We start from the raw sequence: 14264 nt of genomic DNA, 5'->3' as shown, positions 1-14264 counted from the left end.
CCATAGATTCTCCTGCCTCCAATAATATATACCTGACAGGAGCCCATACATTCTCCTGCCAATAATAATATATACCTGACAGGAGCCCATACATTCTGCTGCCTCCAATAATATATACCTGACAGGAGCCCATACATTCTGCTGACTCCAATAATATATACCTGACAGGAGCCCATACATTCTGCTGCCTCCAATAATATATACCTGACAGGAGCCCATACATTCTGCTGCCTCCAATAATATATACCTGACAGGAGCCCATACATTCTCCTGCCTCCAATAATATATACCTGACAGGAGCCCATAGATTCTGCTGACTCCAATAATATATACCTGTCAGGAGCCCATACATTCTGCTGCCTCCAATAATATATACCTGACAGGAGCCCATACATTCTCCTGCCTCCAATAATATATACCTGACAGGAGCCCATACATTCTGCTGCCTGCAGTAATATATACCTGACAGGAGACCATACATTCTCCTGCCTCAAATAATATATACCTGAGAGGAGCCCATACATTCTGCTGACTCCAATAATATATACCTGACAGGAGCCCATACATTCTCCTGCCTCCAATAATATATACCTGACAGCAGCCCATAGATTCTGCTGCCTCCAATAATATATACCTGACAGGAGCCCATACATTCTCCTGCCTCCAATAATATATACCTGACAGCAGCCCATACATTCTGCTGCCTCCAATAATATATACCTGACAGGAGCCCATACATTCTCCTGCCTCCAATAATATATACCTGACAGGAGCCCATAGATTCTGCTGCCTCCAATAATATACACCTGACAGGAGCCCATAGATTCTGCTGCCTCCAATAATATATACCTGACAGGAGTCCATACATTCTGCTGCCTCCAATAATATATACCTGACAGGAGTCCATACATTCTCCTGCCTCCAATAATATATACCTGACAGGAGCCCATACATTCTCCTGCCTCCAATAATATATACCTGACAGGAGCCCATAGATTCTCCTGCCTCCAATAATATATACCTGACAGGAGCCCATACATTCTCCTGCCTCCAATAATATATACCTGACAGGAGCCCATACATTCTCCTGCCTCCAATAATATATACCTGACAGGAGCCCATACATTCTCCTGCCTCCAATAATATATACCTGACAGGAGCCAATACATTCTCCTGCCTCCAATAATATATACCTGACAGGAGCCCATAGATTCTGCTGCCTCCAATAATATATAACGGACAGGAGCCCATAGATTCTGCTGCCTCCAATAATATATACCTGACAGGAACCCATACATTCTGCTGTCTCCAATAATATATACCTGACAGGGGCCCATACATTCTCCTGCCTCCAATAATATATACCTGACAGGAGCCCATACATTCTGCTGCCTCCAATAATATATACCTGACAGGAGTCCATACATTCTCCTGCCTCCAATAATATATACCTGACAGGAGCCCATACATTCTCCTGCCTCCAATAATATATACCTGACAGGAGCCCATAGATTCTCCTGCCTCCAATAATATATACCTGACAGGAGCCCATACATTCTCCTGCCTCCAATAATATATACCTGACAGGAGCCCATAAACTCTCCTGCCTCAAATAATATATACCTGACAGGAGCCCATACATTCTGCTGCCTCCAATAATATATACCCGACTGGAGCCCATAGATTCTGCTGCCTCCAATAATATATACCTGACAGGAGCCCATAGATTCTGCTGCCTCCAATAATATATACCTGACAGGAGCCCATACATTCTGCTGCCTCCAATAATATATACCTGACAGGAGCCCATACATTCTGCTGCCTCCAATAGTATATACCTGACAGGAGCTCATACATTCTCCTGCCTCCAATAATATATACCTGACAGGAGCCCATACAATCTCCTGCCTCCAATAATATATACCTGACAGGAGCCCATACATTCTCCTGCCTCCAATAATATATACCTGACAGGAGCCCATAGATTCTGCTGACTCCAATAATATATACCTGACAGGAGCCCATACATTCTGCTGCCTCCAATAATATATACCTGACAGGAGCCCATACATTCTGCTGACTCCAATAATATATACCTGACAGGAGCCCATACATTCTGCTGCCTCCAATAATATATACCTGACAGGAGCCCATACATTCTGCTGCCTCGAATAATATATACCTGACAGGCGCCCATACATTCTCCTGCCTCCAATAATATATACCTGACAGGACCCCATACATTATCCTGCCTCCAATAATATATACCTGACAGGAGCCCATACATTCTCCTGCCTCCAATAATATATACCCGACAGGAGCCCATACATTCTCCTGCCTCCAATAATATATACCTGACAGGAGCCCATACATTCTCCTGCCTCCAATAATATATACCTGACAGGAGCCCATACATTCTCCTGCCTCCAATAATATATACCTGACAGGAGCCCATAGATTCTGCTGCCTCCAATAATATATACCTGACAGGAGCCCATACATTCTGCTGCCTCCAATAATATATACCTGACAGGGGACCATACATTCTGCTGCGTCCAATAATATATACCTGACAGGAGCCCATACATTCTGCTGCCTCCAATAACATATACCTGACAGGAGCCCATACATTCTCCTACCTCCAATAATATATACCCGACAGGAGCCCATACATTCTGCTGCCTCCAATAATATATACCTGACAGGAGCCCATACATTCTGCTGCCTCCAATAATATATACCTGACAGGAGCCCATAGATTCTGCTGCCTCCAATAACATATACCTGACAGGATCCCATACATTCTCCTGCCTCCAATAATATATACCTGACAGGAGCCCATAGATTCTGCTGCCTCCAATAACATATACCTGACAGGAGCCCATACATTCTCCTGCCTCCAATAATATACACCTGACAGGAGCCCATACATTCTGCTGCCTCCAATAATATATACCCGACAGGAGCCCATACATTCTGCTGACTCCAATAATATATACCTGACAGCAGTCCATACATTCTGCTGCCTCCAATAATATATACCTGACAGGAGCCCATACATTCTGCTGCCTCCAATAATATATACCTGACAGGAGCCCATACATTCTGCTGACTCCAATAATATATACCTGACAGGAGTCCATACATTCTGCTGCCTCCAATAATATATACCTGACAGGAGCCCATACATTCTGCTGCCTCCAATAATATATACCCGACAGGAGCCCATACATTCTGCTGGCTCCAATAATATATACCTGACAGGAGCCCATACATTCTGCTGCCTCCAATAATATATACCCGACAGGAGCCCATACATTCTGCTGACTCCAATAATATATACCTGACAGGAGTCCATACATTCTGCTGGCTCCAATAATATATACCTGACAGGAGCCCATAGATTCTGCTGACTCCAATAATATATACCTGACAGGAGTCCATACATTCTGCTGGCTCCAATAATATATACCTGACAGGAGCCCATACATTCTCCTGCCTCCAATAATATATACCCAACAGGAGCCCATACATTCTCCTGCCTCCAATAATATATACCTGACAGGAGCCCATACATTCTGCTGCCTCCAATAACATATACCTGACAGGAGCCCATACATTCTGCTGCCTCCAATAATATATACCCGACAGGAGCCCATACATTCTGCTGACTCCAATAATATATACCTGACAGGAGTCCATACATTCTGCTGGCTCCAATAATATATACCTGGTAGGAGCTCATACATTCTCCTGCCTCCAAAAATATATACCTGACAGGAGCCCATACATTCTCCTGCCTCCAATAATATATACCCAACAGGAGCCCATACATTCTCCTGCCTCCAATAATATATACCTGACAGGAGCCCATAGATTCTGCTGCCTCCAATAACATATACCTGACAGGAGCCCATACATTCTCCTGCCTCCAATAATATATACCTGACAGGAGCCCATAGATTCTGCTGCCTCCAATAATATATACCTGACAGGAGCCCATACATTCTCCTGCCTCCAATAATATATACCTGACAGGAGCCCATACATTCTGCTGCCTCCAATAATATACACATGACAGGAGCCCATACATTCTGCTGACTCCAATAATATATACCTGACAGGAGTCCATACATTCTGCTGCCTCCAATAATATATACCTGACAGGAGCCCATACATTCTGCTGCCTCCAATAATATATACCCGACAGAAGCCCATACATTCTGCTGGCTCCAATAATATATACCTGACAGGAGCCCATACATTCTGCTGCCTCCAATAATATATACCCGACAGGAGCCCATACATTCTGCTGACTCCAATAATATATACCTGACAGGAGTTCATACATTCTGCTGGCTCCAATAATATATACCTGACAGGAGCCCATAGATTCTCCTGCCTCCAATAATATATACCTGACAGGAGCCCATACATTCTGCTGCCTCCAATAATATATACCTGACAGGAGCCCATACATTCTGCTGCCTCCAATAATATATACCTGACAGGAGCCCATACATTCTCCTGCCTCCAATAATATATACCTGACAGGAGTCCATACATTCTGCTGCCTCCAATAATATATACCTGACAGGAGCCCATACATTCTGCTGCCTCCAATAATATATACCCGACAGGAGCCCATACATTCTGCTGGCTCCAATAATATATACCTGACAGGAGCCCATACATTCTGCTGCCTCCAATAATATATACCCGACAGGAGCCCATACATTCTGCTGACTCCAATAATATATACCTGACAGGAGTCCATACATTCTGCTGGCTCCAATAATATATACCTGACAGGAGCCCATAGATTCTGCTGACTCCAATAATATATACCTGACAGGAGTCCATACATTCTGCTGGCTCCAATAATATATACCTGACAGGAGCCCATACATTCTCCTGCCTCCAATAATATATACCCAACAGGAGCCCATACATTCTCCTGCCTCCAATAATATATACCTGACAGGAGCCCATACATTCTGCTGCCTCCAATAACATATACCTGACAGGAGCCCATACATTCTGCTGCCTCCAATAATATATACCCGACAGGAGCCCATACATTCTGCTGACTCCAATAATATATACCTGACAGGAGTCCATACATTCTGCTGGCTCCAATAATATATACCTGGTAGGAGCTCATACATTCTCCTGCCTCCAAAAATATATACCTGACAGGAGCCCATACATTCTCCTGCCTCCAATAATATATACCCAACAGGAGCCCATACATTCTCCTGCCTCCAATAATATATACCTGACAGGAGCCCATAGATTCTGCTGCCTCCAATAACATATACCTGACAGGAGCCCATACATTCTCCTGCCTCCAATAATATATACCTGACAGGAGCCCATAGATTCTGCTGCCTCCAATAATATATACCTGACAGGAGCCCATACATTCTCCTGCCTCCAATAATATATACCTGACAGGAGCCCATACATTCTGCTGCCTCCAATAATATACACATGACAGGAGCCCATACATTCTGCTGACTCCAATAATATATACCTGACAGGAGTCCATACATTCTGCTGCCTCCAATAATATATACCTGACAGGAGCCCATACATTCTGCTGCCTCCAATAATATATACCCGACAGAAGCCCATACATTCTGCTGGCTCCAATAATATATACCTGACAGGAGCCCATACATTCTGCTGCCTCCAATAATATATACCCGACAGGAGCCCATACATTCTGCTGACTCCAATAATATATACCTGACAGGAGTTCATACATTCTGCTGGCTCCAATAATATATACCTGACAGGAGCCCATAGATTCTCCTGCCTCCAATAATATATACCTGACAGGAGCCCATACATTCTGCTGCCTCCAATAATATATACCTGACAGGAGCCCATACATTCTGCTGCCTCCAATAATATATACCTGACAGGAGCCCATACATTCTCCTGCCTCCAATAATATATACCTGACAGGAGCCCATACATTCTGCTGCCTCCAATAATATATACCTGACAGGAGCCCATAAATTCTGCTGCCTCCAATAATATATACCTGACAGGAGCCCATACATTCTCCTGCCTCCAATAATATATACCTGACAGGAGCCCATACATTCTGCTGCCTCCAATAATATATACCTGACAGGAGCCCATACATTCTCCTGCCTCCAATAATATATACCTGACAGGAGCCCATACATTCTCCTGCCTCCAATAATATATACCTGACAAGAGCTCATACATTCTCCTGCCTCCAATAATATATACCTGAGAGGAGCCCATACATTCTCCTGCCTCCAATAATATATACCTGACAGGAGCCCATGAATTCTGTTGCCTCCAATAATATATACCTGACAGGAGCCCATACATTCTGCTGCTTCCAATAATATATACCTGACAGGAGCCCATACATTCTCCTGCCTCCAATAATATATACCTGACAGGAGCCCATGAATTCTGCTGCCTCCAATAATATATACCTGACAGGAGCCCATACATTCTGCTCCTTCCAATAATATATACCTGGTAGGAGCCCATACATTCTCCTGCCTCCAATAATATATACCCGACAGGAGCCCATACATTCTCCTGCCTCCAATAATATATACCTGACAGGAGCCCATACATTCTGCTGCCTCCAATAATATATACCTGACAGGAGCCCATACATTCTCCTGCCTCCAATAATATATACCTGACAGGAGCCCATACATTCTGCTGCTTCCAATAATATATACCTGACAGGAGCCCATACATTCTCCTGCCTCCAATAATATATACCTGACAGGAGCCCATACATTCTGCTGCCTCCAATAATACATACCTGGTAGGAGCTCATACATTCTCCTGCCTCCAATAATATATACCTGACAGGAGCCCATAAATTCTGCTGCCTCCAGTAATATATACTTTGTAGGAGCCTATAGATTCTGCTGCCGCTGCCTGGAGCAACGCCGGGTCCATCCTCCACCGTGCGCACACTAAGCAGTCCAAGGGTGATGACGTCATCACCCTGAGATTGACCTGCGCACACGCGCCGGCAGTGTCACGCTGCGTAAAGGAGGCAGAGGGGCGCTGCGGCTGCAGGCAGAGCAGGGAGATCGCTCTACCTGCTTTGCCGCTGCAGATGTCCCATCACTAGTGTTGAGCATTCCGATACTGAAATATCGGGTATCGGCCGATATTCGCGGTATCGGAATTCCGATACTTAATTCCGATACTTTTGCAATATCGTATACCGGAATCGGAAGTTCCCATAATGCAATGAGCCATTTTCATTTTATTCAGCCAATGAGGATCCTAAGAAGTGTGGGCACATCCTGTTAGGCATGTAGGCATGTTAACTAATGGCATGGCTGTGATTGGCTGCTGAAATGATGTCATGATGCACTATAAAAGCCGCCGCCGCCATTTTGAGCTCACTCTGCTGTGAATTCAGTTAGGGATAGGACGCTGTTGTTCTGAGGGACAGTTTTAGCTACCTATTTGGTCTATTCTGCTTTACCCAAGCTACTTTATAAATCGCTGTGCCTTGCAGCGCTAGTGCACAGTTCTCTGTGCTGTTCACCGCTGTCTGCAAGGTCTGGTGTGTGAGTGCAGCTCACCCTGTAGTGTGTGCTGCAGCCACGTCTGGTTGTAGTGCACTCAGTGTGTGTCACTGCCTCATACATTGTCCTTTATTGCCAATTCATAATTTTTCCTGATATCTCCTATTAGTGTGGTGGTTCCATCCGTATTCAGCTAAATTGGTTCCAAACACACTATATAGGAGTAGATAGAGACATTTTTTTTGGTCTTGCAGCGCTAGTGCACAGTGCTCTGCATCTGTACTGTTCACCGCTGTCTGCAAGGTCTGTGTGTGTGAGTGCAGCTCACCCTGTAGTGTGTGCTTCAGCCACGTCTGGTTGTAGTGCACTCAGTGTGTGTCACTGCCTCATACATTGTCCTTTTTTGCCAATTCATAATTTTTCCTGATTTCTCCTATTAGTGTGGTGGTTCCATCCGTATTCAGCTAAATTGGTTCCAAACACACTATATAGGAGTAGTTAGAGGAGCCTTTCTGCAGCATTGGGCCCTGCAGCCCCAGCCAGATTAGTATTAGCCTATTTTTTGCAGCCTCATCTATTGCATTGTAGGTTACCTTCCTACATTGTAATAGCTACAAAAAGTTTGTGATACTATCGTTATTACATCTTTAGGCACATCCAGTGTCTTTTTGTGACAAAAGAAACCTAAATAAAGTTCACCAAACACTCCACTTTACAGTTGTGTAGGCCACATTAGCTCATATTAAAGTCTAGTCCACACTTTATAAAATTAGTGTTTCTTATACCTGTTAGCAGCTGTTCAGGAATAAGCACACTAAGCCCTTAGTACTTTTCTGCCTATCTTTATCAGTCTACCAAGATGAAGAAGGCAGGGAGTAAGGCATGTGGTCGTGGGCGTGGGCGTGGAGTTTCTGCAGGGAGAGGACGTGAGGATTCTGTGCCTGCAGGGAGAGGACGTGGGGATTCTGTGCCTGCTGCGGGCACCAGTGACTCAGCATCCCCCAGTTTTACCAGGGAACAGTCCTTTATGCGCAGCTTTGTAGGAGCTAGCCGTACCCCACTGCTGCGCGAGGACCAAATTGAAGCCGTTGTCGGATGGATGGCAGCTAACGCATCGACTTCAATTAGTTCCAGATCCTCTCAGGTCCTGAGCACTGAAGAGCACCCATCTGTCTCTTCACCACCTGCCAAATTGCCCAGGCAGTCAGAGAGCCCTGGACAGGAGCCATCTCTACTTCTGTTCTCTGAATCTCTTGGCTTGGAAAGAGGGGGCCAGCCAAGCAGAATTCGAGAATTTGAAGAAGAGGTAGTATGCAGTGATGCGCAACCGTTTTGTCTCTCTGAATCTGAAGAGGCGGGTGGGCCAGTGCCTATGGTCAGCAGCACACCTCAGTACGCATCTGATGATGAGACTCAGGTGCCATTTTCTGGTGCGTACTGTGCTGTCGAGACTACCCAGGAGAAGCAGTTGTTTGAAGAGGGTGGTGTAGATGATGAGGTCCTTGACCCATCATGGCGTGAGGGACAGGAAGGTGGTGGGAGCAGCTCTGAGGAATAGATTCCCCGAACAGCCCAAAAAGGAGGGAGAGGGAGGGGGCAGACTTGGTTGCCTGTAGCCTCCACTTCGGCACCCATTAGGAGCATGGCTCTTCCAAAATCCAAAGCGGGCGCTCCCAAGACTTGCAGTGCCTGGTCCTTTTTTGACACAGTTGCAGATGACATTTGCTTTGTCAAATGCAAGCTGTGTAATCAGAAGGTGAAAAGAGGGAAAAGTGTCAGCAACCTCAATACCACAAATATGTGGAAACATGTGCGGACCAAGCACGTGGTGGAGTTACAAAAACACACTGAAGACCTAGGCCAACCTACAGCGCCACCTACCACCTCTTCAGCTCGTGTTGTAGCCTCTTCCTCCAGCTCACACACAGCTGGTTCGGCTTCCTCACAGGATCGCCATGGAAGAATCTCTGGCACTGTTGTACAGAGACACAGTGTAATTCCACCCACAGCACCACTTTCCCAGTCATCCTCACACTCCCAGGCCAGTCTACAGCCATCGTTAGCACAGGCATGGGAGAAAAGGCGCCCATACTCGGCAAACCACCCCCGAGCACAGGCTCTGAATGCTGGCATTGCTAAACTACTGGCCCTTGAAATGCTATCATTCAGGCTGGTGGAGACTGACACCTTCCGTAACTTTATGGCATTGGCAGTCCCACAATACAACATGCCCAGTCGCTTTTATTTCAGCAGGCAAGCCGTCCCTGCCCTGCAACATCATGTGGAGGGAAAAATTAAACATGCGCTACAAAACGCCGTCAGTAGCAAGGTCCACCTGACCACCGATGCGTGGACCAGTAAGCATGGACAGGGACGATACCTTTCCCTCACTGCCCATTGGGTAAATGTTGTGGAGCCGGGTACAGATCTTGAGAGTGGCGCTGTACGTGTTCTGCCAACTCCAAGGATTGCAGGAATCCAGTCTGTACACATTGACTCCTCCTCATACTCCAGTTCCTCTGAATCAGCGCTGCAGGAGCCGTCACGGTCTACCTCCACATCGACCCGTGAACGGTTACCTGTTATGGTGATCAATATGAGCACAGCCGTGGCCAAACGTCAACAGGCCGTATTAAAATTAATTTCTTTGGGGAATCGAAGCCACACAGCGCAGGAGCTCTGGAATGCCATCAAGCAGCAGAGCGACGTGTGGTTTGTGCCAGCGAATCTCCAGCCAGGCATGGTAGTGTGTGACAATGGCCGAAATCTGGTGGCAGCTCTGGGCCTAGGCAACCTCACTCACATCCCATGTCTGGCACATGTGCTCAACTTGGTTGTGCAGAGTTTTTTGAGGGACTATCCGGATCTTGATGCACTGCTTCACAAGGTCCGCATAGAGTGCGCTCACTTGCGGCGTTCCAGCAATGCAAGATCACGCATTGCAGCTCTGCAGCGCCGATTACGTCTTCCGGAACATCGCATCATATGTGACCTACCCACCAGGTGGAATTCAACGTTAGATATGTTGGAGAGGTTGTGTGAGCAGCAGGCAGCAGTAATGGAGTACCAGCTGCAGAAGGCGCAAACAAGTCGCAGTGCGCGCCGTTCACACTTCACCACCACTGAGTGGGCCTCTATGAAGCACATTTGCCACGTTTTGCGTGCCTTCGATTATTCCACGCGGATGGCGAGTGCAGATGATGCACTAGTCAGCATGACTATCCCCCTTATCTGCCTGCTTGAAAAAACACTGCAAGCACTAAGGGACGAGGTTTTGGAAGAGGTGGAGGATGAGGAGTCACAAATGCCATCTGCTTCTCTACAGTCTGCGCAACGTGGTTCCTCACAAAGGCCTAGGCAGGGGACACTTTGTGAGGAGGATGAGGAGGAGTCAATGGATGAGGAAGACATCTGTCCAGAGGAGGGAGGTACACAATGCTCTAGTAGTCAGTATCTAGAGCGAGGGTGGGGTGATGCAGAGCAGGCAGAGATCACGCCTTAAGCAGGGGACAGCGTTTCTTGGCCAGTTGGCAGTCTGCAGCACATGGTTGATTTCATGCTGCAGTGCCTGAGAAACGACCGCCGCATCGCCCACATTCTCAACACGGCTGATTATTGGGTGTCCACCCTCCTAGATCCTCGCTACCGGGACAACTTACAAAGCCTCATAACACCGTTGAACCGGTAGCGTAAAATGCGGGAGTACCAAGACGCACTGGTGCATTCCATCATGTTCTCCATTCCAACCGAGAGCAGTGCTGCTAGTGCTTTACAAAGCAGCTCAGTGCGTCGAGGCAGTGGAGGAAGCTCTGCACAAAGAGGGAGCAGAAGCAGCGCCTCAGCACAAGGCAAGACCAGTATGGCCGAAATGTGGCAAAGTTTTGTGTCCCCGCCGCCACAAATGTCTACACCATCACAGACGGCTCCAGTCAGCTGGAGGCAACGTTTCCGTCAGATGGTGACAGACTACATGTCTTGCCCTCTTAGTGTACTCCCAGACGGCTCTTCTCCCTTCAAGTTTTGGGTCTGTAAGCTGGATACATGGCCAGAGCTTAGTCAGTATGCATTGGAGGTGCTAGCTTGCCCTGCTGCTAGTGTATTATCGGAACGCGTCTTTAGTGCCGCAGGTGGTGTACTAACAGACCGTCGCATGCGACTATCCTCCGATAACGTTGACCGGCTTACTTTTCTCAAAATCAACAAGGCCTGGATCTCTCATGAATTTGCCAGTCCTCTTCCAGAATAAATAATTGGTTGGCAACAGTATCCAGGTCTCCTGTTGTGTTCATGTTTCTACCACCTGAACTGTAATCCCTGAGCTCCAACACCGCCAGTTGGCGCTTGGAAGTGCCGTCTGCACAGTCAACACTTGCTGCCGTGTTATTGGGGTTCAGTAACGTCAGCTGTTCCCCTGCTGTGCGGACGGCAATTTCTCCAGCTCTGTCCACATTCTCACTACTACAGATTTTAAAGTTGCTCCAATTACACCTCTGGCTCCTCTGTTTTCAGTATTATCCCTGAGCTCCAACACCGCCAGTTGGCGCTCGGAAGTGCCGTCTGCACAGTCAACACTTGCTGCCGTGTTATTGGGGTTCAGTAACGTCAGCTGTTCCCCTGCTGTGCGGACGGCAATTTCTCCTGCTCTGTCCACATTCTCACTACTACAGATTTTAAAGTTGCTCCAATTACACCTCTGGCTCCTCTGTTTTCAGTATTATCCCTGAGCTCCAACACCGCCAGTTGGCGCTCGGAAGTGCCGTCTGTACAGTCAACACTTGCTGCCGTGTTATTGGGGTTCAGTAACGTCAGCTGTTCCCCTGCTGTGCGGACGGCAATTTCTCCTGCTCTGTCCACATTCACACTACTACAGATTTTAAAGTTGCTCCAATTACACCTCTGGCTCCTCTGTTTTCAGTATTATCCCTGAGCTCCAACACCGCCAGTTGGCGCTCGGAAGTGCCGTCTGCACAGTCAACACTTGCTGCCGTGTTATTGGGGTTCAGTAACGTCAGCTGATCCCCAGCTGTGTGTCCAGCAAATTCTCCTGCTTTGTCCACATCCACTGTACTATGGATTTAAAACCTCCTCCAAATACACCTCTGGCTCCTCTGTTTTTAGTATTTACCCTGGGCTCCAATACCGCTAGTTGCTGCTCAGAAGTGCCATCTGCACAGTCAACGCTTGCTCCAGTGTTATTGGGGTTCAGTAACGTCAGCTGATCCCCAGCTGTGTGTCCGGCAAATTCTCCTGCTTTGTCCACATCCACTGTACTACGGATTTAAAACCTCCTCCAAATACACCTCTGGCTCCTCTGTTTTTAGTATTTACCCTGGGCTCCAATACCGCTAGTTGCTGCTCAGAAGTGCCGTCTGCCCAGTCAGCGCTTGCTCCAGTGTTATTGGGGTTCAGTAACGTCAGCTGATCCCCAGCTGTGTGTCCGGCAAATTCTCCTGCTTTGTCCACATCCACTGTACTACGGATTTAAAACTTGCTCCAATTACACCTATGGCTCCACTCTGTTTTTAGTATTTACCCTGGGTTCCAGCACCGCCAGCTGGTTCTCGGTAGTTCCATTTGCTCTTGTACCTTCTACTACCCATCCGGGTTCCAGTACCGTCAGCTGGTTCTCGGCAGTGACTTTGGCACGGGTACTCCCTCCTGCCCAGCCTGGTTCCAGCACGCCAGCTGTTTCCGGGTAGTGTCAACGTCACTTTGCCTCCAATGCGTTGTCCTGTCGTGTTGCGGTCGGGTTAGCCGACTCTATGGTGCCTGCAGTTTAGGTGACTCCTATGTGGGCTGCGGGATCTGGCAATGAAGGCTGGTTCCATAGTGCCAATAGGACAAGCACCCCCTGTAGGACTGTGGGTTTGGTAACTGCGGCCGGCTCGCGGCCTTGAACTTTTTTTTACATGGGTACCTTCTGCTACCCATCTGGGTTCCAGTACCGTCAGCTGGTTCTCGGCAGTGCCTTTGGATTAGGTGCCTCCTTCTCGGTATCCAAGTTCCACCAACGTCTGCTGGTCCTTGGTAGTGCTTTCTGGCACAGGTACCTCCTGCTTAGTAACCGAGTTCCAGTACCGTCAGCTGGTCTTCGGCAGTTCCATTGGCTCTTGTACCTTCTGCTACCCATCCGGGTTCCAGTACCGTCAGCTGGTCCTCGGTAGTTCCTCAGCTTTCTTGTACCTTCTGCTACATTTCCAAGTTCAAGCTTTTTGAAATGGTTCTTGGTAATCACTCTAGATCTCCCTGACGAGGACCCTGAAGACGATGACCCTGAAGACCAACCCTAAGAAGACGAGGACCCCGAAGATGACGACCCTGAAGACGAGGACCCTGAAGACCACCCCGAAGAAGACGAGGACCCTGAAGACCACCCCGAAGAAGACGAGGACCCCGAAGACGAGGACCCAGAAGACCAACCCGAAGAAGACGAGGACCCCGAAGACGAGGACCCCCGAAGACGACGACCCTTAAGACCACCCCGAAGAAGACCAAGAAGATGACCCTGAAGAAGTTGACCAAGAGGACAAAGAAGAGAAGACAAGCACTAAGATACAGAAGAACAAGAGACAGAAAACCAAGAAGCAGAAATACAAGAAGCTGCAGAACAAAAAGCGGAAGAACATTAAGCATAAGACTAAAAATCAGAGCAAAAGATAATATCTAAATTATAAGCAGAAGATGACTAAGCAGTGCATGGGGGTGAGTCCGTTC

This window comes from Phyllobates terribilis, unplaced genomic scaffold (genome assembly GCF_046119375.1).
Source record: "Phyllobates terribilis strain yellow unplaced genomic scaffold, ASM4611937v1 Scaffold_1__5_contigs__length_1240528914, whole genome shotgun sequence".
NCBI classification, from domain to species: domain Eukaryota; kingdom Metazoa; phylum Chordata; class Amphibia; order Anura; family Dendrobatidae; genus Phyllobates; species Phyllobates terribilis.
The sequence above is the reverse complement of the archived record's forward strand: the minus strand, read 5'-3'. Positions refer to the sequence as shown.